The sequence below is a fragment of the Phyllobates terribilis genome, unplaced genomic scaffold (genome assembly GCF_046119375.1).
Source record: "Phyllobates terribilis strain yellow unplaced genomic scaffold, ASM4611937v1 Scaffold_8__6_contigs__length_399053987, whole genome shotgun sequence".
NCBI lineage: Eukaryota > Metazoa > Chordata > Amphibia > Anura > Dendrobatidae > Phyllobates > Phyllobates terribilis.
Genome location: NW_027362768.1, coordinates 95947091 through 95975081, shown reverse-complemented (window position 1 = coordinate 95975081; position 27991 = coordinate 95947091). Strand labels below are relative to the sequence as shown.

Sequence of the window (27991 nt, the reverse complement as noted above, 5' to 3'; positions counted from 1 at the left end):
AACATGGCTGATTAACCCTTTCTGCACCTACCATGCAGGAGAAAACTTCCATGTTTCAAATATCACTGAAGCTAATAGCCTCAGTAAAACATATCTCCCCTCCAGTATTCTGCCAGTCACTTTGTCACAGTATACTCAAACGCAGAGGAGAAATGAGTGAATGGGAATGGTTCTTCTGCAAGCAAATGGATTCATGCAAACCCCATTCATATGAATGGGACAGCCACGTGAATTTCTGATTATAGCGCAACATTTTTGCTTTTTTTTTTTAATAAATATCGTGGCAAAAATATAAATATTATAAATAATACTAGTTTTGAGCCATGCAGAAAACCATATTGCTAGCACACAGTCTGTCAATTACTGAAACGGTCTATTCGCACTGTATTTGTACCATACTTTGATCATGGGGAATTCCTGTCGTAGTCACGATAAAAACTAAGTACGCCCTCCTTCAATTCTATAGTTTTACGTATCAAGACATATTATAAAATCTGGTTCTCAAAAAGTTCTAAAATGAGGTAAAGACAAACTCAGACTGCCAATCACATTATTTATATACCAAAAAATAGGCCAAAATGCAGTAGCAGTGTGTGAAAAAATAAGTACACCCTTACTGCTTCCATAGGATTTAAGAGGGGATGTGGCAGCCAGATGCAGCTATTCAAGTGTCTATGATTAATTGTTCATCAGTAAGAATGACCACCTCTATAGAAGCAGAACTTTTATTAGTTTGCTGGCCTGGATCATTTAGATGTGTGTTAACACACAGCAAAAAAAGGAAAGACATCCGCAATTGTTGCTGCCCATTCATCTTTGAAGGCTTATAAAGCCATTTACAATTTGCAGTAAATTATTCTAGAATGAGAAAAATTATTCACAAATGGAAAACTTTCATGACCATTGACAATAATCTCAAGAGTCCCAGCAAATTAGCTTGAAGTTCAGACCCTGGTTTTTAGCAGACATATACTAAAAAATCAAGAGCAAAAGCTTAGACTCTAAAGACTGCAGCATATTAAATGTTCAAGTTCTTGAGAGTGTATGTACAAAAATACTAAACAAGTATGGCTTGTTTGGAAGGGTTGTCATGAGAAAGCTTTTTTCTAAAAAGAAAATAGTGTCATGACTGGTGGTGACAAGAATCCAGGTGTTGAAATGGCCCACTGGTGGTACTTTAACGTAAAGACATGACAGGGCAGTGATTATTCACTCTGGTAAGTTTGGTCAGTGTGTTATCAGTGTTTTTCATGTAGGGATAGATAAGTAAATAAATAAATTACAAAGGTTCTTCTATTCATTGCAATGTTAAACACTGACATCAATAGATAGATAGAACATATACCTGAAACACAGACGTCTGAATGAGGCCTTATCACTCCATCGGCTCCCTGCAGTGCGATCACAGGGAGCTGATGATTGCTATGACAATCTGGAGACTTATTGATGAACTCTGTAGTCTGCAATAGATTAAAGCCAAATAGATGTGCCTCAGACATGGTCTATTAGTACATATTTTTGCCAATTCGATCAAGTCATGTTTTGTTCAAGTCCCCCTATGAAGCTAACAAATATTGTAAAAAAAATAAAAAATGTTTTCAACTTTTGAAGAAAAAAAAATTGAAAAATACAATTTTTCTGAATAAAGTGTAATTTATTCTAATAAAAAACACCTAAAAAATACATATTTGGTATTTCTATGTCCGCAACAACTATGCAGTTTTATCCATTTACGAACATGGTACATCACAGATTACCTTTCTCATGACTTGTACCAACTAGTGTGGTCTGAGGAAAAATTCCTACTTGGATCTGTTTTCCCTCTGTAACATACAGAAACCAGACAGCAGTTAAGGTTTACACTGACTCATTTTGAGCGGTTGTGGGTAGCTCCGACTAGTACTTAGAGAAGCATATGTAGCGCCCTTGCGGGTTCAGTCGCCACAGAGGTACTGCATCTCACCCAGAGGTGTGGTATCTCACTCTCAGGTAAGGATGGAGTACTACCCGGGACTCACCCACTTGCATCCATTACACTCCACTTCAGAGGGAAGGACGAGATTGCTCCTAAGGGAGAGCACAGTCCCTGGTCCCTAGCTGGAGGGTGGAACCATGTAGTGGGTGTGGGTGGAGGAAGAAGAACAGGGGAGTACTACAGCAGTAGTATAAAAGGGGAGCCATCTTGGGAGTGAGTCCAGTGAGAGCAGACAGACAGAGGAGAACAGTGGAAGGAGCAGGAGCTCTGCAGGAGCTCTGCTTGGGAGGAGCGGACCTGAGTGAGAGAGGCCCAGGAGGTGAGACTGAAGAGAAGAGAGGAGCAGGGAGGAAGGCTCCAGAAAGAAAGAAGGGATCCTAGGGGCACGGGGAGTGCAGGAGGCCACCCGTATGCCCGAATCTACCAGGACGTGGAGGGATCAGGCCGCAAAGGGTACCGGCCCTTAACTAGTGGGAATTACAACATTCAGCTAGAAACCGGAGGTTTCTACATTTTCAGGGTGTAGTTGCCCACAGCCACAATTAATCACCGAAAAGGTAGCCGCACAGGATCCAGGGAACTCCAGGTTGCCCGCCAAGATCTGAGGTTACCGGCTTGGGACACTGGTTGCGAGGCGCAGGGCAGGAGGGCGAGAGCCATCGCAGGAAGACGACTGAGAAAGGCACACAGAACGGGCTCCCGTTAAGTACTCCTGAAATACCTGAGAGATTGTTGAACTCCTGCCTCGGTGAACGCAGAACGACGCTGGTGGTGATAATTTGGCCGTTGTAACCAGGAGCAACGTGATAATCGTGAGTAAACCAAGAAGACTGCACCCCACTGTCTCTGTGAATTATTGCTGCGTCATCACCAGCCCTGCACTATACTGCACAACAACAACTACCTCATCATTAACCATCACGGCACTGCCCTGGAGCTTAGCTCTACCTGTGGAGAGCTAAACCAACTCTGCTGCATTACCAACAGCTCCAGAGGACCTGCTCCGCAGCGGCGGCTCCATATAGCCACATACCACAGGTAGCGTCACGAACATTAAATTATAAAAACTAAAATCCCCTTTTATTGACCGCCCTGAGTCACGGACCGGGTCACTGCCACTGTGACATCCCCTGCACCGACCGGCCCGGCAACGAGTACCCCACGGCCCAGGGGGTGCGTCACATATAGTGACTGGTGATGAACATGTGCCCTGCCCACTTTCAGACCTGGCAGGATTCTCTTAGGGTAGAGATGCATACCTAAATTATTATATTACCTCAATCACCGGACAATAAAACTTTCACAGTCCTTATCTATGAACTAATCCAATATTTACCGCTAGAACTGTTTATCTTTCTCCCACAGTAATAGCTCTGCTTTATGTCACCTGTCTCATCTATTGCATTATTTCTGTGTCCTATTGTGTATAAATATGTTACTCTTCAGATTTTGTGTTATACTATGCCTGATGAAGAGGCCTGAGTGGTCTTGAAAGCTTGCAATTTGTTAGCATCTTTTCAGTTAGCCATTAAAAGGTATCAACCACTGAGGATTCTCAAATCTTAATATTTTTCTATCTACTGGCTAACATGGTACAAAAATATATATTTTACCTGTATTAAATGATATGACATTGCCTGTAACCTTTACAAATATTTCAGTGAAGTTCAATAAAATTTAAAACAGTGACTATTTCCTACTCTTTCATGCCCTCGTCAGAGTTCTGTGACCCAAGCTGAGCAATTGATCACGTTCAGTTTCCTGCCAAAGTTGAGGGTCAAACTGGTCTGGAGCTAGAAGAAGACCAAAATCAAGTTATTAATTCATTCAATTCTAGATCACCAGGGTTGTTGGCATTTAGCAATACACTACTGTAGAACACCTAAAAACTGCTTGTAAGGCTCTTCCTATTCATGTCATTTCTTTGCTGTCCATATGTAGAGTTTTGGGGCAGGAGAGCACCTGTTGGAAAAGAAGAAGGTACATGTCACTTTTTTAAAGGAGACTCTGAGGGAATTCACTCCAAACAGAGCACTGTCCAATCAAAAGGCTGCAAGAAATACTTTTGGAAAAAAAAAATTATTCCAAAATGCTCATTAAAACAGCTTCAACAAATGAAAAAAAAACCTCCAAAATATTCCCCAAAGAAGGAGAGTTTCCTGAAACAGTTTACACTTGAAAAACTTGTTGTTTTTGACCAAATCAAAAAACTTTGTCTGCACATAGCCTAATACTCTTGATCACCAGGGATATTAGTAATAATCACCTTCTATTCATTGGGCCAAGAATCCGGATATTCTCTCATTTTAGTAATAGTCCTCATAGTCACAACTTATTTCTGATAAAAATAGAAAAACATAACACACCCGGTTGTGTGAAACTCTGACAACTTCTCCCAGTACAATATTTCTTAGTATAATTTTAGTCTTCTTTGATTGTTGAGCTGTAAAACACTTAATCTCTTGGTAAATACAGATAAAAAAAAACACAGGACCGGAGCCTTTCCACCAATGTGGTGATTCATTCAATACCAGGGAAGTAAAATAAAGGTGTGGTCCAGGCATCATAATATCCTTAGAAATCCTTTTCACGACTTTTCAGTTACTTATTAACTAAAATGATTTACTTTACTGCTCCGCTGTTTTACTAGAATTCCTTTACAAATACAGAATATCAAAGACCTGAACAACGTGAATCAGACTTGTCTGCACTGATTCACAAACCCTAAGTCTGAAGCGCCTCCTTTAACATACAGGCTTGGAGCGTCGGAACACGCAAGTGTGTTTCAATGATGAGAGGGGATACACTGATCCATAAAAGATCATTGACAAGCCAAGGAAGAAGGCAGCCATGATATTTTAAGCCTGGACAACCCATTTAAGAGTCAACATGCCAGACCCTTTATTCTTTGTATTGTCTGTAGGATCTTGATGTTTTACCCATAGACCATACTTAGGATTTGATCAGTATTCCATCGGTATTTGATCAGTTTTTGCATCTGTATTTGCATTTAGGTTGTGTTTGTTTTTATTCCCATTTTTACGATCCACTTGGAAGCATAGAAACTGCCATCGAATGTTCAGTTACAGGACACATTCTGTTTTTATGTTTTCTAAAACAGTATCCATTCCATCTGCTATCCGTTTTTTGGCTCGGCGTAAAAAATGTAGTCTGCACAACTTTTTCTATATTCACCCCCCAAAAAGGATAGTCGATAGTTTAATTTCTAAAATCATCAATGTTAATAAAAATGGAACACAACAGATAGTCAACCATTATTTTATTATATCCTTATTTATTATATCATTATCTTGATTATATCATTATCATATTTAACTGCCACATGACCTGATGTAAATTTTCAACAAAGATCATTAAGGAAAATATGAGTTTGGCTCAGGATTAGCAGAATCGGTCCAATTTTCACAGATGAGAGAAAATGCAGCCTAAGAGTGATTCTACTGTTGTTATTTGTGGAGTTCTGCACAAATTCCTTTCTTTGCTGGTATCTATCTACTAGCTTGGTCTTTACAAATTCTAGTGTCAGGTCTGTGTAAGGCCTGGTCTCTAGTACATTAATCAGTGCACTGTATGTGTCAGGTAAACTGCATAGCAATATGACTGCAACATGGCTGTCTTTTATATCCTCACCCACTGCTCTCAATTGTGTTGATGGCTTTCAGCATTGCATTTATATGCTCATGCCTATTATTTTGTATAGTCTCCTTAGTAGAAATACCTTCCTGTTTAGACTGGTTTTCTTCTGCATTTTTGGAATGCATCCAACATGCCTATGGCAGTGTTCATATGTCTCACGGTGCTTTCACACTGCTTCCTGGCACCCGTTTGTTAGCCCTGTCTGGGTTTATGTCCGAACCCCCTTAAAACGGGATTCAGGTGTATGCGCCAATGGAGCCATAGATTATTATGGTGCCGGCAGAATGAACGTGCACTCGGTCGTGCATTATTTACAGACATGTACGCCTACTGGAGACGGACACCCAGATGCAGTCTACTACGTCTATAACTGAGTCATATGGGATTCCTTGTATCCGTCTGTTCACCAAGATGTACTCTGCTCTTTGCTCTTTCGTTGTGTGTCTGTGCCCAAATTGTGTTGTAGATTTCAGCTTTCAGAAGAATCATCAGCTCTCAGACATTGTGGGAGAACAATAGTCTTACTTGGGACAAGCAACAATCATTATCTACATCATCACAATATGGAGGATTATAGGGAAGATCTGACAATAACAAAACAAAGAGGTCATGTAATACAGTCTGGAGAGAAACTAGGCATACAAACAAGGGAAAATAGTTCAAGTGCTGTCATCAAGTCTGGATTAGGGGATAACTTCCTGATTGCTGGGGGTCTGACTGCTGGGGTCCTGATCGATCCTGAGAACTGGGGCTCTAAAGACCCTTATATAAAAGGAGCAGTGGACGGTCATTCACATGACTACTCCATTCATTCTTTATGAGATTTTTGGAGATAGCTGAGCACTACACCCAGCTGGTTTTCGGCACTCCTATAAGAATGAATGTGTGGAGCCCTGATTTTTGAAAATGGTCATGGTCTCAGTGGTTAGACCCCTGGCGATCGGGAGGTTATCTTCTATAACACGGGTGGGCAATTATTTTTTCAGAGGGGCCACATGAGAGACCATGAGTGTTGTGGAGGGCCGAACCAATAGGCTGAAATTAGCTTTGCTTAATATTAATATTAACATATTAATTACTTTATATTAATATTAATTGTGCTGCAGCAGACCTCCATAGCCTCCCCATGTACTGCAGCTGACCCCCATAGCCTCCCCATGTACTGCAGCAGACCTCCATAGCCTCCCCATGTGCTGCAGCTGACCCCCATAGCCTCCCCATGTGCTGCAGCAGAACCCCATAGCCTCCCCATGTACTGCAGCTGACCCCCATAGCCTCCCCATGTGCTGCAGCAGAACCCCATAGCCTCCCCATGTGCTGCAGCTGACCCCCATAGCCTCCCCATGTGCTGCAGCAGAACCCCATAGCCTCCCCATGTACTGCAGCTGACCCCCATAGCCTCCCCATGTGCTGCAGATGACCCCCATAGCCTCCCCATGTGCTGCAGCTGACCCCCATAGCCTCCCCATGTGCTGCAGCAGACCCCCATAACCTGCTCATGTGCTGCAGCAGACCTCCATAGCCTAACCATGTGCTGCAGCTGACCCCCATAGCCTCCCCATGTGCTGCAGCCGACCCCCATAGCCTCCCCATGTACTGCAGCTGACCCCCATAGCCTCCCCATGTGCTGCAGCAGACCTCCATAGCCTCCCCATGTGCTGCAGCTGACCCCCATAGCCTCCCCATGTGCTGCAGCAGAACCCCATAGCCTCCCCATGTACTGCAGCTGACCCCCATAGCCTCCCCATGTGCTGCAGATGACCCCCATAGCCTCCCCATGTGCTGCAGCTGACCCCCATAGCCTCCCCATGTGCTGCAGCAGACCCCCATAACCTGCTCATGTGCTGCAGCAGACCTCCATAGCCTAACCATGTGCTGCAGCTGACCTCCATAGCCTAACCATGTGCTGCAGCTGACCTCCATAGCCTCCCCATGTGCTGCAGCTGAGCTCCATAGCCTGCCCATGTGCTGCAGCAGACCCCCATAACCTCCTCATGTGCTGCAGAAGACCTCCATAGCCTCCCCATGTGCTGCAGCAGACCCCTATAGCCTCCCCATGTGCTGCAGCTGACCTCCATAGCCTCCCCATGTGCTGCAGCTGACCTCCATAGCCTCCCCAAGTCCAGCAGCTAACGCCCATAGCCTCCCCAAGTGCTGCAGCTCACCCCTATCGCCTTCCCATGTGCTGCAGCTGACCCCCATAGCCTCCCCATGTGCTGCAGCTGACCTCCATAGCCTCCCCATGTGCTGCAGCTGACCTCCATAGCCTCCCCATGTGCTGCAGCTGACCTCCATAGCCTCCCCATGTGCTGCAGCTGACCCCCATAGCCTCCCCATGTGCTGCAGCTGACCTCCATAGCCTCCCCATGTGCTGCAGCTGACCTCCATAGCCTCCCCATGTGCTGCAGCTGACCTCCATAGCCTCCCCATGTGCAGCAGCTGACCTCCATAGCCTCCCCATGTGCTGCAGCTGACCCCCATAGCCTTCCCATGTGCTGCAGCTGACCCCCATAGCCTCCCCATGTCCAGCAGCTGACCCCCATAGCCTCCCCATGTCCTGCAGCTGACCTCCATAGCCTCCCCATGTCCAGCAGCTGACGCCCATAACCTCCCCATGTGCTGCAGCTCACCCCCATAGCCTTCCCATGTGCTACAGCTGACCCCATAGCCTCCCCATGTGCTGTGGCTGACCTCCATAGCCTCCCCATGTGCTGCAGCTGACCCCATAGCCTCCCCATGTCAAGCAGCTGACCCCCATAGCCTCCCCATGTGCTGTGGCTGTCCTCCATAGCCTCCCCATGTGCTGCAGCTGACCCCATAGCCTCCCCATGTCCAGCAGCTGACCTCCATAGCCTCCCCATGTGCTGCAGCTGACCCCATAGCCTCCCCATGTCCAGCAGCTGACCTCCATAGCCTCCCCTTGTGCTGCAGCTGACCTCCATTGCCTCCCCATGTGCTGCAGCTGACGCCCATAGCCTCCCCATGTGCTGCAGCAGACCCCCATAGCCTCCCCATGTCCAGCAGATGACCCCCATAGCTTCCCCATGTGCTGCAGCAGACCCCAAATAGCCTCCCCATGTGCTGCAGTAGACCCCCATAACCTCCTCATGTGCTGCAGCTGACCCCCATAGCCTCCCATGTCCAGCAGCTGACCCCCATAGCCTCCCCATGTCCAGCAGTTGACCCCATGTCCAGCAGTTGACCCCCATAGCCTCCCCATGTCCAGCAGCTGACCCCCATGTCCAGCAGCTGACCCCCATAGCCTCTCTATGTCCAGCAGCTGACCCCTATGTCCATGAAAAAAAAAACACCACATACTCACTTCGCTCCCGTTCCCATTGTCCCGGCGCTGAGCTTCAGCAAATGTCTCCGGCGCGCAGTGCACAAATCAGCTGAGCTGACGCAATTACATGATGTCACTCGCTGATTGGTGAAAGAAGGGGCCGGCGGCGCCATCTTCCACCAATGCAGTCATCGCTGCCTGCAGATAGCGGTGACAGTGGGTGGTGGCCGCGAACCGGCGGGGGAGGGCGTGGTGCGGCCAGTGGGCCACTGTTTTCAGCCCACGGCTGTCTTGGTTCGTGGGCTGGACGGGGACAGCCACAGGGCCGGATGTGGCCCGCGGGCCGCACTTTGCCCAGGCCTCTATAACATGGATAGGAGATAGTTTCTAATCTTGAGAGCATTCGTTTAACACAGCGCCATCTGCTGTCTACTGAACATAGCCCCCTACCCTTCCCGCACAAGTCAGCAGCTATTGTTTTCTTCCTCATTTTCTTAACTTAACCCTGTTATCTGCATCTTTGCCTCCCTCAATGTCACAATATCTGGAGTTATCCCATACTCAGCTCTTTTCTTATTCACCTATGTGCCTCGAAAACTCTCTTCTTCATGGAAGCTTATCACATAACATCAGTCCATGGATCATCCACAATCTTATCTGGCCACAAACACTGTGGCCACCGATTTATCACAGCGATTACACTAGAAATCTCTCATAAATCACTTTGAAAAGTGGCTAAATTTTTGCACATTGTGGAGTAGCGCAAAAGTTTTGTAACTTTTGCCATTTTCACACCAGTTTCTCCCAGCTTTGCCAAAGTTGGTAGCACTGGGGCGGAAAGGGGGCGTAACAGGGGCGCAGTGCGGCGCAACATCTTACTCTGACTGGAGCAAGACTTGTGGCGGGGGCACATGCCACTTTACAGGCGCAGCTGATTCATTAAGATGCATGCGCCATTAATGAATCAGGAGAGTCTAACTCCAGCACACTCTTTCATCAAGACTGTCATGAACATCATAGTTACATAGTTACATAGTTTATAAGGCCGAAAAAAGACAAGCGTCCATCCAGTTCAGCCTATTTCTTGTGCACTGCAGCTATTCCGCAGCGTTGATCCAGGGGAAGGCAAAAAAAACAAAAAAAACATGCGGTATAGGCCAATTTACATCATTGAGGAAAAATGTCTGGTCTTGATGAATCTGGGCCTGTATGTTCACTCTAGTCTGTCCTCAATTAGCTACTCTTATGGCATCACCCTGCGCTCTGAAATCTGTGCTGGATCAGATACTGCTTGGGTAAATGGCTCACGCTCATATAAGGAGCAGAACATAAAAGGAGACCTATATATCAGTTAAGTCTCGGATGTGGAGAAGATTGAAAAAAATATTCTCCATTCTGTCAGTCTGTGAAAATCGGACTGCACTCTGATGTCATCCAAGTGCTGTCCGATTCTTTTTGACGGACCAATTGACTTGCATGGCCGAGTGCGATCAGATTTACAGATGCAAATCGTACTTGCTGCAATTTTTCCTCTGACAGACTCAGTCCAAGGAAAGAATCGGACATGTGCACGGCTCCATAGAATAACATTGGTCTAAGTGCGATCCGATATTTTGTCAGACCGCACTGGGACCGAAAATATGTTCGTTTCCACCTGCTCTAACTTTTCGAAAATAAAAGAAAATGATATCTGCTTTAGCATAGCAAAACCATATCTTTGTAAAAAAAAAAAATTCTCTGTGTAAATGCGGAGCCAGAAAAATACACACTATTACTGGAATTTCAGAAATTTAGGATTTCCTGTGCATCCTGCTGGGTGTGTTCATACTAATGAGTCCAATATGTAAGATGTCAGCATGTACTACACGTGTGTGCACAGAAATGATAGCACAATATTACTGTTCTAGCCGCATTTTAGGATTTCTTAAGATGAAAACTAGGTGTGACTAGGTAAAATGATGGTCAATGCTGTGCTGCATTCCCCCCTCGCTAATCAATGTAGAAATCACATTAACTATGTACTTAATGGACATTAGATAATTAGCTATAACCAGGGGTGGATTAAGAGTAGCAAGGGCCCCGGGCAGTTTAGAAGGCGCGGGCCCCCCCCCCCCACACACACCTAATGTATCACATGTCACATGATCCCCTGTGATAGATCGTGTGATAGTTCACGTGAAATTAATTTGGCACAATATTAATATATTAATTATAATATTTTTTTTTAGGCTGTGTGCCCACTATGCGTTTTTTAAGCGTTTCCGCAGCGGCAATTCCACCGCAGAAACGCTTAAAAAATGCTTGGTAGAAGGCCTGCCATGTTCCCCAATGATAATCCGCATCTGCTGTGCACATGCTGCGGAAATTTCCGCTGCAGATTATCATTGTGGAAAAATCCGCAGCACTACCAATTATTTTGCAGAAGCGCGGTGTTTTCGCCGCCATTGACTTGCATTGGAACGCATGGAATCCGCATCACTGGATCTGTACATGCAGAATCCAAGCGTTTCAATGTGCGGATGGTACCCGGGTTTGGAGAAGAGGAGACTCTCCTCCGGACCCGGGTACCATAGAACCTGTGAAAAAAAGAATAAAATAAAAAATAAATATTATACTTACCTTCTGATGGCCCCCGTGTCTTTATCCGATGTGTCCCGGCTTGCCGGCAGCTCGCGGTAGACTAAAGGACCTGTGGTGACGTCATTTAGTCATGTGACGGGTCACGCGACCGCTGACGTCAGCAGGCCATCAGAAGGTAAGTATATATTTATTTTTTACCATTCTTTTACGGTCACACTATATAAATCCATGCCGGTTGCATGGATTTATATAGTGTGACCAAGTTGTCAAGCACTTTCCAAGTGATGCTAAAATCGCTTGGAAAGCGCTTGACAACCCGAATGCGGAAATGCATGTGAAGAACACTTCACATCCGCTAGTCCCTGGCAGGAAAAATGCATGTACAATCCGCATGTACAATCCACATGCGTTTTTGCTGCCAGGGAGATGCAGAAACGCTCAAAAAAAATCAGGAGCATTTCTGCATCGTGGTCACATAGCCTAACATTAATTGCATGACTTAATATTGAGCACACGTAGCCATCTATACACAGCAGGAGGCCGCACGTAGCCATCTATACACAGCTAGAGGCCGCACGTAGCCATCTATACACAGTGGGAGGCCGCACGTAGCCATCTATACACAGCAGGAGGCCACACGTAGTCTTCTATACACAGCGGGAGGCTGCACGTAGCCATCTATACACAGCAGGAGGCCGCACGTAGCCATCTATAAAGAGCGGGAGGCCGCATGTAGCCATCTATACACAGCAGGAGGCCGCACGGTGCCATCTATACACAGCAGGAGGCGCACATAGCCATGTATACACAGCGGGAGGCCGCACGCAGTCACGTGCACACACAAACATATACAGACATATACATAAACACATTTGAAACACAAAAATACAAATAAACAGACATCACACAATGATATCTGCCTACACACACACACACACTCACTCACTCAATCACACACACACTCACACACACTCACACTCTCACACACACTCACACACTCACCATCCCCCGGCTCGGCTCCAGTCCTCCAGCTCCTCTCCGGTGCAGCAGTGCAGCGCGCACTGCGTGACGTCACACTAGCAGACACGGCCGCGCACAGGGCCGTGTCTCCTAGCTGTGACGCGGCCGGGCCAGCACACAGGGAAGTTAACAGGTGCAGTGCTGGCCCGGCCGAAGAAGAAGCAGAGGCCGTGCGCCACTGCTGGGAGAGCGGTCTGGGGTCCCCCCCGCCTCTGACTGCCGGTATGTGCTGCGGCGCCGCACATATTATAATGAGGGCAATCTGGCCATGGACCCCCGGAGCCCGGGGCCCCCTGGAGCCCTGGGGCCCCGGGCGGTAGCCCAGATTGCCCTCATTATAATCCACCTATGGCTATAACTCTTTTGCCCTTGTTCTTTTGGACACTGCTTTGCTGAATCCTTCTGGCCACTAATTTGACACCTTGCTATGACAAACCTGTTCCTTACTTCAGGCAACTTCTTGTCCTACTGATTTGATACCTCACTGACGTCCTCTGTTACAGACCTGACTTGACACTAACTACTAAATTACCTGTAAAGATTTGCCATACACATTGGAAATATATCTGCTGAACCTGACAATTTTGGCAAGACTGGATGACCATCTTAAAGGGAATGTTTTTGCAATTGGGTTTTGTTAAAATGTTTGCATTGTTTGCTTCTGTGTTTCTCTGTTTATTGCTGGCTGCAGAATGAGTTAAAGGGGTTGTCCACTTACTATATTCCCCCAAGGTAAAAGAATCAATCTGTGAGGTTGTTCTCACAGACTGACAGGGTTTGTAACTCCTATCTCTCCTTTTCTGCGCTCTTCTCAGCTGATTTAAGGACCACAAACAGCCTGAAAAATTAATAAAATAACCCAATTGTTAGAATTATTATCAGTCCTAAATACATGCACTTAAGTGCAAAAAAAATGTCATCAAAAAGTGGACAACTTCTTTAGACATTACCAAACATTACTGACAGATTGACATGGGGCATAACAATGGCACTATAATAAAAATGACACCATAGTGAAACCGCTGGTGCATCCGTCTGTACATAATGTATTCTAATAAAAAAGTGACTGATAATTATACACATTGTACCGGGGCTAGTCTGAAGTCTTTCAGTAATTGTCTCACTTGAATGACTTTGTATATTTCGAACACCCTAGTTCTTTAAAGGAATACAATCGTGTTCTCAGAAACTAGTGAAATTCTATATGCACCTGTGTTTTCTCCTCCTGGACAAGCTGCTAATAGCATACATGGTACTCACTGAAAAAAATGTCCATATTCCAAATACCGCAAGTAAAGTTGAAATCGAGGCATGAACAGCAAACAAATGTCCATTGTTTGTCCATGTTCTTTTGTTCCTTCACAAATATATGGAATGAGTTCAACAGTGGTATCTGCCCTAACTTCACTTGTGTTATTTAGAGTGTTGCGGTTATAGTTCATAAGAGCAGACAATGTGTCAGTTATAGTTCATAAGGGCCAACATCATGGTGGTTAGACTTCATAAGAGACTACGGACTGGCTCTTGTAGTTCATAAGGGGGGATGATGTGGCCATTGTAGTTCATCAGGGAGGATAGTGTGGAGGCAATATTTTATAGAAGATGACAGTGTGAAGGCCATGTACCATTAGAGGGACTGTGTAAGGGGACATATTTTGTGCAGAGAAGACAGTGAGGGGCAATTATTTGTTTAAGGGCACAACTTGGGTAGTTTATTCAGGGGCACTATAATAACGTTATTTTTAAGTGCATCATATTGAAATATACTGCAGAAGAATGGAGAAGAGGGAAGTCTGCATAGACAAGCTATAGATGTGAATAATCATCATGGCTTCTGAATCAGATGGGACGAAAAGGATGAGAACAACTTCAATCAGATAAGACATCACCCATAAGATACCTGGGTGTAAATGTTTGTTTGTGACATTAACTTTATATCATTAATACTGTAGTATCTGTATGGTCTGCAGTTTGATGATTGCTGGTAACAACTCCCAGCATCTCCTTACCATTGTTAAGGACATAGAGAGAGTTATAGGTTCATGCTTTGCAAATGTATCTTGTGGCGGCTGTCCTTGCATTGCACTTGACCCTTGTACTAACCTTAGTGATGTAGTTATATACTGATGATGGTTTTGGTGATGTATTCATGTTCTGATGGTGGTTCTGGTTAAGTATTCATGTGCTGATGGTAGTTCTGGTGATGAATTCATGGACTAATGATGCTTCTGTTGCTGCCTGCATTCATGTACTGTTGCCCGTGACGTCACATGCTGAGTGCGCGCCAGGAAGCGCGGGCACGGGGGAAGGAGGACATGCGCACGCATCCCGGAGCCATATTGCTAATGGGCAAAAACAAGGGCAAACATAACCTAGCTGGAAGACGACACGTATACAAATGTATATATAAAATACAGTCATATGAAAAAGTTTGGGCACCCCTATTAATCTTAAGCTTAATGTTTTATAAAAATTGGTGTTTTTGCAACAGCTATTTCAGTTTGATATATGTAATAACTGTTGGACACAGTAATGTTTCTGCCTTGAAATGAGGTTTATTGTACTAACAGAAAATGTGCAATCTGCATTCAAACAAAATTTGAAAGGTGCATAAGTATGGGCACCCTTATCATTTTCTTGTTTTAAATACTCCTACCTACTTTTTACTGACTTACTAAAGCACTTTTTTTGGTTTTGTAACCTCATGGAGCTTTGAACTTTATAGCCAGGTGTATGCAATCATGAGAAAAGCTACTTAAAGTGGCCACTTGCAAGTTGTTCTCCTGTTTGAATCTCCTCTGAAGAGTGGCATCATGTGCTCCTCAAAACAACTGTCAAATGATCTGAAAACAAAGATTATTCAACATAGTTGTTCAGGGGAAGCATACAAAAAGCTGTCTCAGAGATTTAACCTGTCAGTTTCCACTGTGAGGAACATAGTAAGGAAATGGAAGAACACAGGGACAGTTCTTGTTAAGGCCAGAAGTGGCAGGCCAAGAAAAACATCAGAAAGGCAGAGAAGAAGAATGGTGAGATCAGTCAAGGACAATCCTCAGACCACCTCCAGAGAGCTGCAGCATCAACTTGCTGCAGATGGTGTCACTGTGCATCGGTCAACTATACAAGGCACTTTGCACAAGGAGAAGCTGTATGGGAGAGTGATGCGAAAGAAGCCGTTTCTGCAAGCACGCCACAAACAGAGTTGGCTGAGGTATGCAAAAGCACATTTGGAGAAGCCAATTTCTTTTTGGAAGAAGGTCCTGTGGACTGATGAAATCAAGATTGAGTTATTTGGTCATACAAAAAGGCGTTATGCATGGTGGCAAAAAAACACAGCATTCCAAGAAAAACACTTGCTACCCACAGTAAAATTTGGTGGAGGTTCCATCATGCTTTGGGGCTGTGTGGTCAATGCCGGCACTGGGAATCTTGTTAAAGTTGAGGGACGCATGGATTCCACTCAGTATCAGCAGATTCTTGACAATAGTGTTCAAGAATCAGTGATAAATATGAAGTTACAAAGTGGATGGATCTTTCAGCAAGACAATGATCCAAAACACCGCTCCAAATCTACTCAGGCATTCATGCAGAGGAACAACTACAATGTTCTGGAATGGCCATCCCAGTCCCCAGACCTGAATATCATTGAACATCTGTGGGATCATTTGAAGAGGGCTGTCCATGCTCGACGACCATCAAACTTAACTGAACTGGAATTGTTTTGTAAAGAGGAATGGTCAAAAATACCTTCATCCAGGATCCAGGAACTCATTAAAAGCTACAGGAAGCGATTAGAGGCTGTTATTTTTGCAAAAGGAGGATCTACTAACTATTAATGTCACTTTTCTGGTGAGGTGCCCATACTTATGCACCTGTCAAATTTTGTTTGAATGCAGATTGCACATTTTCTGTTAGTACAATGAACCTCATTTCAAGGCAGAAACATTACTGTATCCAACAGTTATTACATATATCAAACTGAAATAGCTGTTGCAAAAACACCAATTTTTATAGAACATTAAGCTTAAGATTAATAGGGGTGCCCAAACTTTTTCATATGACTGTATATAACCATATAATGAAACCAGACCAAGGCACAATAATAAACAAGTATGAATTACACAATAAATACAGTACAGACCAAAAGTTTAGACACACCTTCTCATTTATAGATTTTTCTGCGTTTTCATGACTATGACAATTGTACATTCACACTGAAGGCATTAAAACTATGAATTAACACATGTGGAATTATATAGTTAACAAAAAAGTGTGAAACAACTGAAAATATGTCTTATAGTCTAGGTTCTTCAAAGTAGCCACCTTTTGCTTTGATGACAGCTTAGCACACTCTTGGCATTCTCTTGATGAGCTTCAAGAGGTAGTCACCGGAAATGGTCTTCCAACAATCTTGAAGGAGTTCCCAGAGATGCTTAGCACTTGTTGCCACTTTTGCCTTCACTCTGCAGTCCAGCTCACCCCAAACCATCTCGATTGGGTTCAGGTCTGGTGACTGTGGAGGCCAGGTCATCTGGCGTAGCACCCCATCACTCTCCTTCTTGGTCAAATAGCCCTTACACAGCCTGGAGGTGTGTTTGGGGTCATTGTCCTGTTGAAAAATAAATGATGTTCCGACTAAACGCAAACTGGATGGAATAGCATGCCGCTGCTAGATGCTGTGGTAGCCATGCTGGCTCAGTATGCCTTCAATTTTGAATAAATCCCCAACAGTGTCACCAGAAAAGCACCCCCACACCATCACACCTCCTCCTCCATGCTTCACGGTGGGAACCAGGCATGTAAAGTCCATCCGTTCACCTTTTCTGCATCGCACAAAGACACGGTGGTTGGAACCAAATATCTCAAATTTGGACTCATCAGACCAAAGCACAGATTTCCACTGGTCTAATGTCCATTCCTTGTGTTCTTTTGCCCAAACAAGTCTCTTCTGCTTGTTGCCTGTCCTTAGCAGTGATTTCCTAGCAGATATTTTACCATGAAGGCCTGCTGCACAAAGTCTCCTCTTAACAGTTGTTGTAGAGATGTGTCTGCTGCTAGAACTCTGCGTGGCATTGACCTGGTATCTAATCTGAGCTGCTGTTAACCTGCGATTTCTAAGGCTGGTGACTCGGATAAACTTATCCTCAGAAGCAGATGTGACTCTTGATCTTCCTTTACTGGGGTGGTCCTCAAGTGAGCCAGTTTCTTTGTAGCGCTTGATGGTTTTTGCAACTGCACTTGGGGACACTTTCAAAGTTTTCCCATTTTTTCGCACTGACTGACCTTCATTTCTTAAAGTAATGATGGCCACTCGTTTTTCTTTACTTAGCTGCATTTTTCTTGCCATAATACAAATTCTAACAGTCTATTCAGTAGGACTATCAGCTGTGTATCCACCAGACTTCTGCACAACACAACTGATGGTCCCAACCCCATTTATAAGGCAAGAAATCCCACTTATTAAACCTGACAAGGCACACCTGTGAAGTGAAAACCATTTCCGGTGACTACCTCTTGAAGCTCATCAAGAGAATGCCAAGAGTGTGCAAAGCAGTCATCAAAGCAAAAGGTGGCTACTTTGAAGAACCTAGAATATAAGACATATTTTCAGTTGTTTCACACTTTTTTGTTAAGTATATAATTCCACATGTGTTAATTCATAGTTTTGATGCCTTCAGTGTGAATGTACAATTTTAATAGTCATGAAAATATCGAAAAATCTTTAAATGAGAAGGTGTGTCCAAACTTTTGGTCTGTACTGTATATATATATATATATATATATATATATATATAAAGATAAAAAAGGGCCTTAATTTCATATATAATAGAGTAGTGAAGCCCTATCTAGTATCCAACATGTAATATATCAAGTCCAAATAAGCTGGACAATGCAGCAATCCACAGAAGAGGACCGATGTCAAATTCCACCAGCACAAGATTTAAAGCTGTCACGATGTTATCAAAGACATAGAAGACCCAATGGATGGTTACATCATCATGATGTCATCTCAAGAAGTTTGTGCCAAAGAAGCATAAACTATTTCATGAGTTTAATTTTTTAAAAATTCTGTGGAAGCAGGGTTGAAAAGCAATGACTGACTTTCACTTGTTCATTTTCATAGATTTTTAATTTATTATTACTGTTGTCAGATTCAAGTTATTTCTGTGACCATTGTGAGTTTTTCTTTCTTTAAACGAGGGGTAACAACAATTTTGACCACGTGTGTATGTACTGATGGTGGTTCTGACAATGTATTCATGTACTAATGGTGGTTCTGGTGATGGATTGATGTACTGATGTTGGTTCTGGTGATGGATTTGTGTACTCATGTTGGTTCTGTTTCTGTATTCATTTACTGTTATAGGTTCTGGTCTTCTACACTTGTAGAAATCTATAACTTGTTAGATAACATGCAACATGGCTATGTAAATAAAGTAGAGTACTGTCTTGTAAGTGAAGGATTACTATATTTGTGTTTATATCAGGAGCATTTAACCTTTGTATTTGCTGGTGGCAAAAAGATGGTAGTCCAACCTTGGTGTGTTGTGTAGTCTGTATAAATTCTGTAATCTTATGTCCATGATCTATTTGCAAAAATAATGGCTAGCACACGTACCAAAAAATCTGATGTGTGAAAGAGCCCTTATTGATGGAGATAGGGGGTAGGAGGGGACCTTAACCACTTATGGCTTTATTAGCATACAAAGAGAACTTTCTCTCTTCCATTATAGACTATTTCTGAAAATGTCTGTTTCTATGTTATCTATAAGGTCATAACTGATAGAGGGCCCATAGCCCAACCTACACATCTGTCAGTAGGTGTGAGTGTGTACATGTGTATACGAAGTATGAATGTGTATACACATATATAATACGTGTATAACTGTCAGTGCAAGGGAGGGAAGCCTCATTCAGTAAAGAATGATATGGGTTTTGTGGGATAGGGGCCTCCAATCACCCATAACTGAATAATCCATCCCCCAACACCTTTATCACCCCTGAATGAGGGCCCCCTCACTCACACTGATAATTATACACACACATTATACATGAGTATAAGTACTCACACACAGTGTACACAATAATCACATACACAATAAATATACACACACAAAATCTTACTTTACAGCTGAGTTACTGAGTGCAGGCAAAAAGGAGATGTCCAGTTTTATATGAGATATTACTGCTCTTAAGTAGATAGGTGGATTTGGTGTGTAAATCTCTTTGAGAAATTGACCTTTTCAAATTAGCTTTCTCCTTGGATTTCTTTGTGGTTTGGGGAACTGGTTAGAGCTTCCAGTTGAAAAAGGGGGTGTTTGTTAAGAGCGGATGTGGATTTAAATAATGATAGAATTGAAATACTTATTCGCTCATCTAAAACATATCAGCTGAGAACAGGTTTGAAAGTGGTAATTTTCAGGATTCTTGGCTCCTCGATGTGCCCAGTATATTGTTTAAGAGAAGTTGAGGCAGGTTGTGGAGGGCCTGGCGCTCCTTTGTTGGCGCATGCGGATGGCTCCTTCTATCACGTTTTCAGTTTTCTGCCCATATTTAAGCGCTGTTTGGAGTCAGGTGGGGTGCCTTCAACAGATTATAGCAGCGACTCCTTTTGGATTGGGGCTTCTACTAAGGCTGCTTGAGAGAACTAAGTGATGAGGTAGTTAAATGGATTTGGAGATGGGAATCAGTGAGATTCATGCCTCATGTGCAACCTTTCTGGGTGTAAGAAAGTCATTTAAAAAAAAAAAGTTTTTTGTTGGGATAATGTGTGTAAGTCATGGTATCTATGTCCTCAGCTTGTCTGGATTATGGGCCATTCGTTTGTATTCTGGGAGGCGTTGCGGGCAACAACTCGGCCATCGGGGCGGCAGCTGGGTTTTGAACGGAAGAAGCTATTATCAGTTGGATTGGTAAAAGGGGCATGGTGTGGAGTCAGTTTATTCTGGAATTTCATCGTTTTGTAAGTCTAAGTCATGCCCCCAATATATCGGTGAATCATATCGGGGTTAACGATTTGGGGAGGAGGATGTTTCATGAGCTGATAGGGGGCATCAAATTTGATCGGCTATGGTTATGGGCAATGTTTCCTAGGGTACCACGGTTTGGACAGACGTTATTCCGAGGAAGGTGTGGCACGGGGCTAGTTTGGTGGAGCATATAAACAAAGCCAGAATAAAAGTTAATTGAGGGTTGACTCATTTTATGGCTAGAAATGGGGCGGTGGCAGTGCGCAATGGATCTAGAATTGGGTGAGGGTGAATTTTGGAGACGAGACGGGGTGAATCTGAATGCAGTGGGACTGGATATGTGGTGTTTGGATATTTGGGAGGGCATTGAACTCAGGGAGAGATTGTGGAGAGATATAAATGTTTGAGGGGTGCAAAACATTTATTCGTGGCTGGTGAGAGTTTCTCAATGTTGGTGGATATGGTTAATGGTTGATCGGTAGGGGGGGAAAGCCCACAAGGTTCCGGAACCCCCAAGTGGATTTAATTAAGTAGTGACGGGTAATGGAAATCCCAAGTACAGGGCCAGAAGTGCCCGCTGGTAATGGGATTATGTTTAATTGCCAGGTTGGTTAACAGATGCCTGTAAGCTGGTGCAAAACAGCTAGAGGTAAAATGCAACCTGGGCAGAAGTGGTTATATTCTTCCCAACATAATTTTAAGGGCTTTGAGGATCGCCCTGCATTTTTACTTAATATGGTTATTTTTTTCTTATGTATATTGTTTGTTTAATAAAGGCTGCTGTGGCCAATTTAATCCAGATCATGGTGTGATCTGGTTATTTCAGGCGAGGAGGGGTAATTTTATGCTTAGGTCACGAATGACTCGCCAATACCCTTTGCCATGTACATGGCCAGTCTGTTACTCCTCTGTAACCGAGGAATGGATTGGCCATGTAAAGATATTGCTGGACTTCAGTGGTGGTCACAGACAGAAAAGAGCACCTGTGCAAAAACAATATTTGGGCTCTTTGCACTGCCATAGTCCTGTCTTCGACAGAAGCTGCTTGCTGATTTGGAAGTTTTAGTGGGGCTCCTTTACCTCTTGGACCCCCGCGCAGCTGCACAGGTTGCACCAATGATATGTCTCAACCTGATGGACTTGTCTTTGGGCTCATGCACACGACCGTACTTTGTTCCGAGTACGTTTTGACAAAACATCGGATCACACTCGGACCAATGTTATTCTATAGGGCCGTGCACATGTCCAATTTTTTCCTGGATTTGCATCTTTTATTTAGATGTCACTCGGCCATGCAAGTCAAAGAGTCAGTGGAAAAAATCTGACCTCGCTCGGATGACATCGAAGTGCGGTCTGATTTTCACGGACTGACAGAATGGGGAAGATGGAGAATTTTTTTTTTTTACATCTTCTCCTCATTTGAGAAAATCAGATCACACTAATATGCTCACACTCTGATCAGAATGGGATTAACATAATCGGCCGATTCTCTCAGATGAGAAAGAATACGGTTGTGTGACCGTATCCTTTGAAAGAGTTACCTGCACATATAAATAGTTTGGGTGGGGTGGGGAAGGATACTGAAGACAGATTCTTTCTAATCTTTATTTGCAAAAGTCAGAATAAGCCCTTTTACCCTAGAAGGACGTGGTAATTTTTTACTGTTTGCTTTCTGTTTTTTTTAAATTATTTCTTTCCAAGAGCCATAACTTTTTTTTAGTTTAATTTTCTGTCAATATATTCCTATGAGGGCTTGTTTTTGCGGGACAAGTATTTATTTTTTTTTATAATATATATAAAAAATCTTTGTGGAGTGGAATGAAAAAATCACAGCAACATCTCCATCAAGACCTGCTTCTGTGGCATCAGCTTCTGTCGTCAGGCACCGCCATGTACATTCTGAGGACAGCGTTGGTGATTTAACAGATGTACAGTTGGTACGGAAAGTATTCAGACCCCTTTACATTTTTCACTCTTTGTTTCATTGCAGCCATTTGGTAAATTCTAAAAAGTTCATTCTTTTTTTCTCATTAAAGTACACTCTGCACCCCATCTTGACTGAAAAAAAACAGAAATGTAGAAAAGTTTGCAAATTTATTAAAAAAGAAAAACTGAAATATCACATGGTAATAAGTATCCTACTTAAGCTTTCAGCTTACTGCTTGAAGCTGTCAGATATAGCCTAGTGCTCCTCTGGTTTAGTCCTGTCTGTTCAGCTCCAGTGTAGTATATTTGTTTCCTACCCTCTTGATTCTGACCCGGCATCCTGACCACTTCTATCAGCCTGCTACACCGGCAGCAGCTTATTTCGTGGTTCCAGCCCAGGGGCACCTGTTTAAGTCCACAACTCTGTACAGGTGTTAAAAGAGTGAAGGCCAGGGCAACCCCTGCGATGTGTTAAGCGGAATGACTTGCGCTAATTCTGTCCGTGAAAGCCATTTTAGAGCTGCCAGGTGACCACTGACAGAACTCCATTACAAGTATGGTGGTACGTTGGCACCACCCCTGGCATCCAGCATCAAATCCCTGTTCCAAACATGTCGCTGCCATGAGCCTTTGTTCCAATCAAGAGAATGGTTGGATTAGCAGAGGGTGATAAGTGGATAAGTATACAGTGTATGATATCAGTTTTTCATCTCTTGTAGTCTCAGAAAAAAGCAGAGTTAATTTGCATTAACTGATTTGCAAAATCAGAAAATTCCTGACACCATTCATGCAAAATTTTCCGCAAAACTGCAGCATGTTTGGAACCAATTTGAAGGATTATTCCCAGAACTACAAGTTATCCTCTGACCCAAGATTGTAGATTGAGAGTCATGAGAATGGAACTCTGCAGAGACCCATCTTGAATGGAGTGGAGGTATTAGTGCTCGACTTCACTGTCTATGGGATTACCTGAGAATGCCGACTACAGCAATCAGTCCAATAAAGAATGCATGGAGTGGAAATCAAGCATGCTTGACTCTACTAAAGCAAGACGGGGCTCTATAGTTCCAGGGAACCTTGGTTCCAGTGCCCAATTTGAAAGATTGCTGGGGGGTCCCAGTGGTCGGGCCTTTAATGATTACTAAGTTATCCCCTATACTATTGTAGCGCCCCGAGGGTTCGGCCGCTACAGGGGTATTGCACCTCTGCCAGAGGTGTGGTATTCCACTCCCAGGTAAGGATGGAGTATGGACCAGGGCTCAGTTAGCTGCATACAGCACACACACCCCATTTCCGAGGGACAGCTCAACGGTGCTCTCACTAGACAGAAGTGCAGGCACGACCGACTATGTCCCTGGCTGGAGTGGGGAGGGGGGTGGAATACCCAGTGCTGTAGGGGCGTCATCGGCCCGGTCGCAAGGCCTGGTCAACCCGGGCGCCGCTACCCCACCGGCACCCCCTTCCCGGGCTGGGCCGCCACCAGATGTGACCAGAAGACCCCCGGCCTGGTCGCAAGGCCGAGTGCCCCTGGGCGCTGCTCCCAGACCAGGTCCCCCCACTATACCATTGCTGGGCGTGGACCTATTTGCACATCATACCGGTCCGGATGGACTGCCGCTGGAGTGGCCGGCTGAAGTGACCAGCAGTCAGCCATGGAAAACCCAGCCCCCGCGCGAGCCTCTGATACCGGCTCCAGAGCCCGGAGAGGTCACCCTACCCGCACTGGAGGACGCCCAATTTGAGTGGGACCCCGCCGGCGAGAACTTGATGGGGTTCACTCAAAAGACGCGGGCAGACGCGGTCCGTCGTCTGGAGGCTTGTCAGCAGCAACTGGCGACCTTCGAACGGGAACGGCGGGAGAGGCACATCAGGGAGGAGCGGCTCCAGGCCTGAAGCGCGGAGCAAAAACGCAAAGCCCGTCAAGACCCCCGGGCCGCCCGCGGTCCCCGAATCACCGGGACCATAATCAAATTCCATATGGAGAATGGCTGGGGCTTTATCAGGGGGCCAGTAACTGCCGGCGACGTCTTTGTAACCCGCAGGGACGTTGAAAGCCACCTACCGGAGGGACACCGTGGCCGTGACCTCTACCCTGGTGATGTGGTCACCTTTACCCAACACGAGGGCGCAAAGGGACCATATGCCCTATATGTCCATCGGCTCACCGAGGAGGAGCTGCAGCACTACGGCTATGAGGAGAGCCAAGAGGGCCCGGACGGGTCTGAAGAACCGTATGAGGAGGAAGAAGGAGCATGTGGAGGACACCGCTACCAGTAAGTAGCAAAAGCATGTGTGTAAATAGTTACCCGTCGGGGTAAAAGAACTGTTTCCAGAGAGTGTGTGGTCCCCGTTGGGACTGTTAAGAGACTGTTACCTGTGTGCCCCTCATCCCCTACCAGGCTGAGGACTGTGAGCTGCCATTCCCCTCCCCAAAACTGGCCGAGGACTGGGAACGGCCAACCCCCTGTAAATAGTTGCGCTTCCTAAAGCGCCCCCTACTGGTTTTATAAAAAGACTACCACGTCTACCTCGGGACAACAAGTCCCTCATGTCTACAAGTTTGCCAAGGTTCCTGCACTTAAAAGAAGAATGCACACCTGGTCGCAAGTTGCACCGCCGCCAGGATCCAAGAATGTGTTTTGAAAATGTTTTCTTGCAAATGTTTTATATGAAAAGTTTTTATATGCTGCTAAATAGTGTTGTGAATGTTTTCTATAATGTTTATATGTCAAAAGAGTTCCAGAAGTATCAGTATGTGTTTTATAATAGTGTGACAAGAAAAGAAAAGCGTTTCCCATAAAGGGAATTGAACAGTATTGCCTGTTTTCTGATGTGAAAAGTTTTGAAAAAGTTTGCATGTCCTGTATTTAATTGTTTTTGCTCTTTTCCAGCCCGAGGACGTGCTGTGGTTTACCAGGGGGGAATGTAGCGCCCCGAGGGTTCGGCCGCTACAGGGGTATTGCACCTCTGCCAGAGGTGTGGTATTCCACTCCCAGGTAAGGATGGAGTATGGACCAGGGCTCAGTTAGCTGCATACAGCACACACACCCCATTTCCGAGGGACAGCTCAACGGTGCTCTCACTAGACAGAAGTGCAGGCACGACCGACTATGTCCCTGGCTGGAGTGGGGAGGGGGGTGGAATACCCAGTGCTGTAGGGGCAGATAGGGGTTGGTTCCTGAGCGTAGGAAGGAGCCCATTGGTTGCTGGTCACCTGGGCTCATGATCAGAGGGAGGTATGAAAGGTGGGCACCATCTTAGCTCTGGAGAAGTTCAGTCTGTTCAGTCAGTGAGAGGAGAAGACCGGGAGTGGAGGCTCTGTAGGAGCTCCACTCAGGAGCGGGCCTAGAGAGAGGCTGAGGAAGAGAGAGTGGAGGAGAGAGAGAGGAGGTGAAAGGGAGCTGTGATTACGTCTCATCCCAGCTCCACAAGAAAGGAACAGAAAGGGAACAGGAAGGAACAGAAAAGGAGAAGAAGAGACAGAGAAACAGAAGGGCTCAGGAACAAGAAGGTGGAAGGGACCCTAAGAACCCACGAGAATACAGGGTGAAGGGTCAGGCAGATTAAGGGTGCCGGGTCCCAAGTTGGTGGAGGAGAAACTACCCTCAGCCAAAGACCGGACGTCGTGATCATTTATTGGTGCGACACCTCATCAAACCAGCTAGGAAGGCACCATATAGGACAGCGGAGAACGGGGCCCACGTTTACCCGCACAAGTCCGCGGCAGCTGGACAAAAGTGGGTCACTGGTGAGGCAGGCCAGAGAAAGGAAAGAAGGGGGTCCTGTGCCATATTCCTGAGCTGCCTGGGAGTTGACCGAGCCCCTCACCTGGTGGACGCAGCACGGCTCGGGCGGTCACTACCTGTACAGAAGTGACCCGGAGTACCTGAACTGTGAGTAAAAGACATTGGACTGCAGTACGTTGTCTGTGTGCTCTTTTGCTCCTCCAGCACTAACGGTACTGGGAATCTCACCACCATCACTCCCTCCATCCACTACACTGCCCTGGGGCCGCACTCTTCCCGTCGGGAGTCACACCATCCCAGCTGCATACATCATCGGCCCCAGCGGTCTGCCCTGCAGCGGCGGTTCCTAATAACCGCAATCCACGGGTGGCGTAGTCGGACATTATCTAAAACATCTAAAAGACTGCCACTGGTCTGACCACCCTGAGCCACGGGACCGGGTCGCCACTACTACTCCCCGCATTGCCCTGAAGACCGGTCCCAAGTGCCCCACGGCCCAGGGGGCGAGTCACTATAATTAGATGGTAACTTACAAATTCAAAATAAACTTTCAACTCAGGAGGGGATTGATAGTTGTGTATTGTAAGATGAAACCGATGAAAATGCAGATGATGACCATTGTTACACAGATGTAAATTTCACAACGTGTTGGCAAGTATTTAGTGTTCCTAAAGGTGCATTTACACTGCAAGATTATTATTAACGCATGTTCCTAGGAACACTCATTTCATAATAATTGTGCAGTGTAAACAGTCTGCCGATCACCCAATGAACACCCAATGAACACTTTCCTCCCAATTAAACCTTGTTCATTGAGAGAAAAGATTTTTAAACTATCTTGCTGCATAAAAAGAACTTGCTCTGCCAAGAACAATTGCTCTGACGAAGGCAGCTGTGCCAAAACGCGCGTCAGGGTGTGCGCAATTGAGGAGGGAACTAGTATCCACAGTGGATGTAAGTAGTTGCTGGCTACTATAAACATGGACATTTTTGCTGCTTTACCTGGTCCCCTGTAGATTCCGCAGACAGGGGGACTTCCATATTAGTACCTAAATCTAATCGTGGTTTCTGTGCATTAGATATATTTTTTTCCATTTTATTGGTCTATATCTCACCTGATTGATTTACTTGAATTCATGATTTGCCTTATATGCATCAGCCACTTGGCATTATACATTATTATACCACATTTGTATTTTATTACATCGTTAGGCACTTGCACTTTAATAAAGTTTGCACTCTACCCATATAAATATTATTCAGCAGCTTATACTGATGGAAGTCTAATGTAATTATATATACCATATTTTGCGTTATTTATTGCACCCTCTCCATTGGTGCCCCTCCACCGCATTGTTTTTAACCTGTGTTCTGTGATTCATCACCTTTGCTTGTTAAAATTTAATAAATATATTTCTAAGATATTCTTGACCTCATTTTGAAGTGTGTTTCTCTCGTTCTTCAAGAACAATGGCAGCCTATCTGCACTGAAGGATCTACTGCGTATTGTTCATTGTGCAACGTTTAGCCTGGTCTGCCTGTATAAACAGGCTATTATACCATCGAGAATACGTAAATATTTACTGACCGGAGTCGATTAGGGCTGCTGGTTGGTCCGCGTAAAGGAACCTTAAGAAGCTGAATAACCATAAAACATAGCCAGCAGTTTCTGTTCCTAAGCTTATACAGTGTGCTGGTATTTTCTGTTGAATTCCTTAATAGTTAAGACAGGTTTGGTCACGTCTTAGATGTACAAACTGAAAAGGCTGCAATAAACTACCTGCCCTACATATTTATATATACACATACATATTATGTGAATAATACATTATGC

At 44.8% G+C, this 27991-nt stretch overlaps 1 long non-coding RNA gene across 1 annotated transcript; it reads right to left on the bottom strand.

Annotated features, from left to right (window-relative positions):
- Positions 1-3308: 3308 nt before the first annotated feature.
- Positions 3309-27874, bottom strand: LOC141156388 (uncharacterized). The gene is made up of 3 exons (XR_012247600.1): positions 27746-27874; positions 14619-14857; positions 3309-3937 (listed from the first exon to the last, which is right to left on the bottom strand). It is a non-coding gene; the product is annotated as an uncharacterized lncRNA (long non-coding RNA).
- Between the last annotated feature and the right edge of the window lie 117 nt (positions 27875-27991).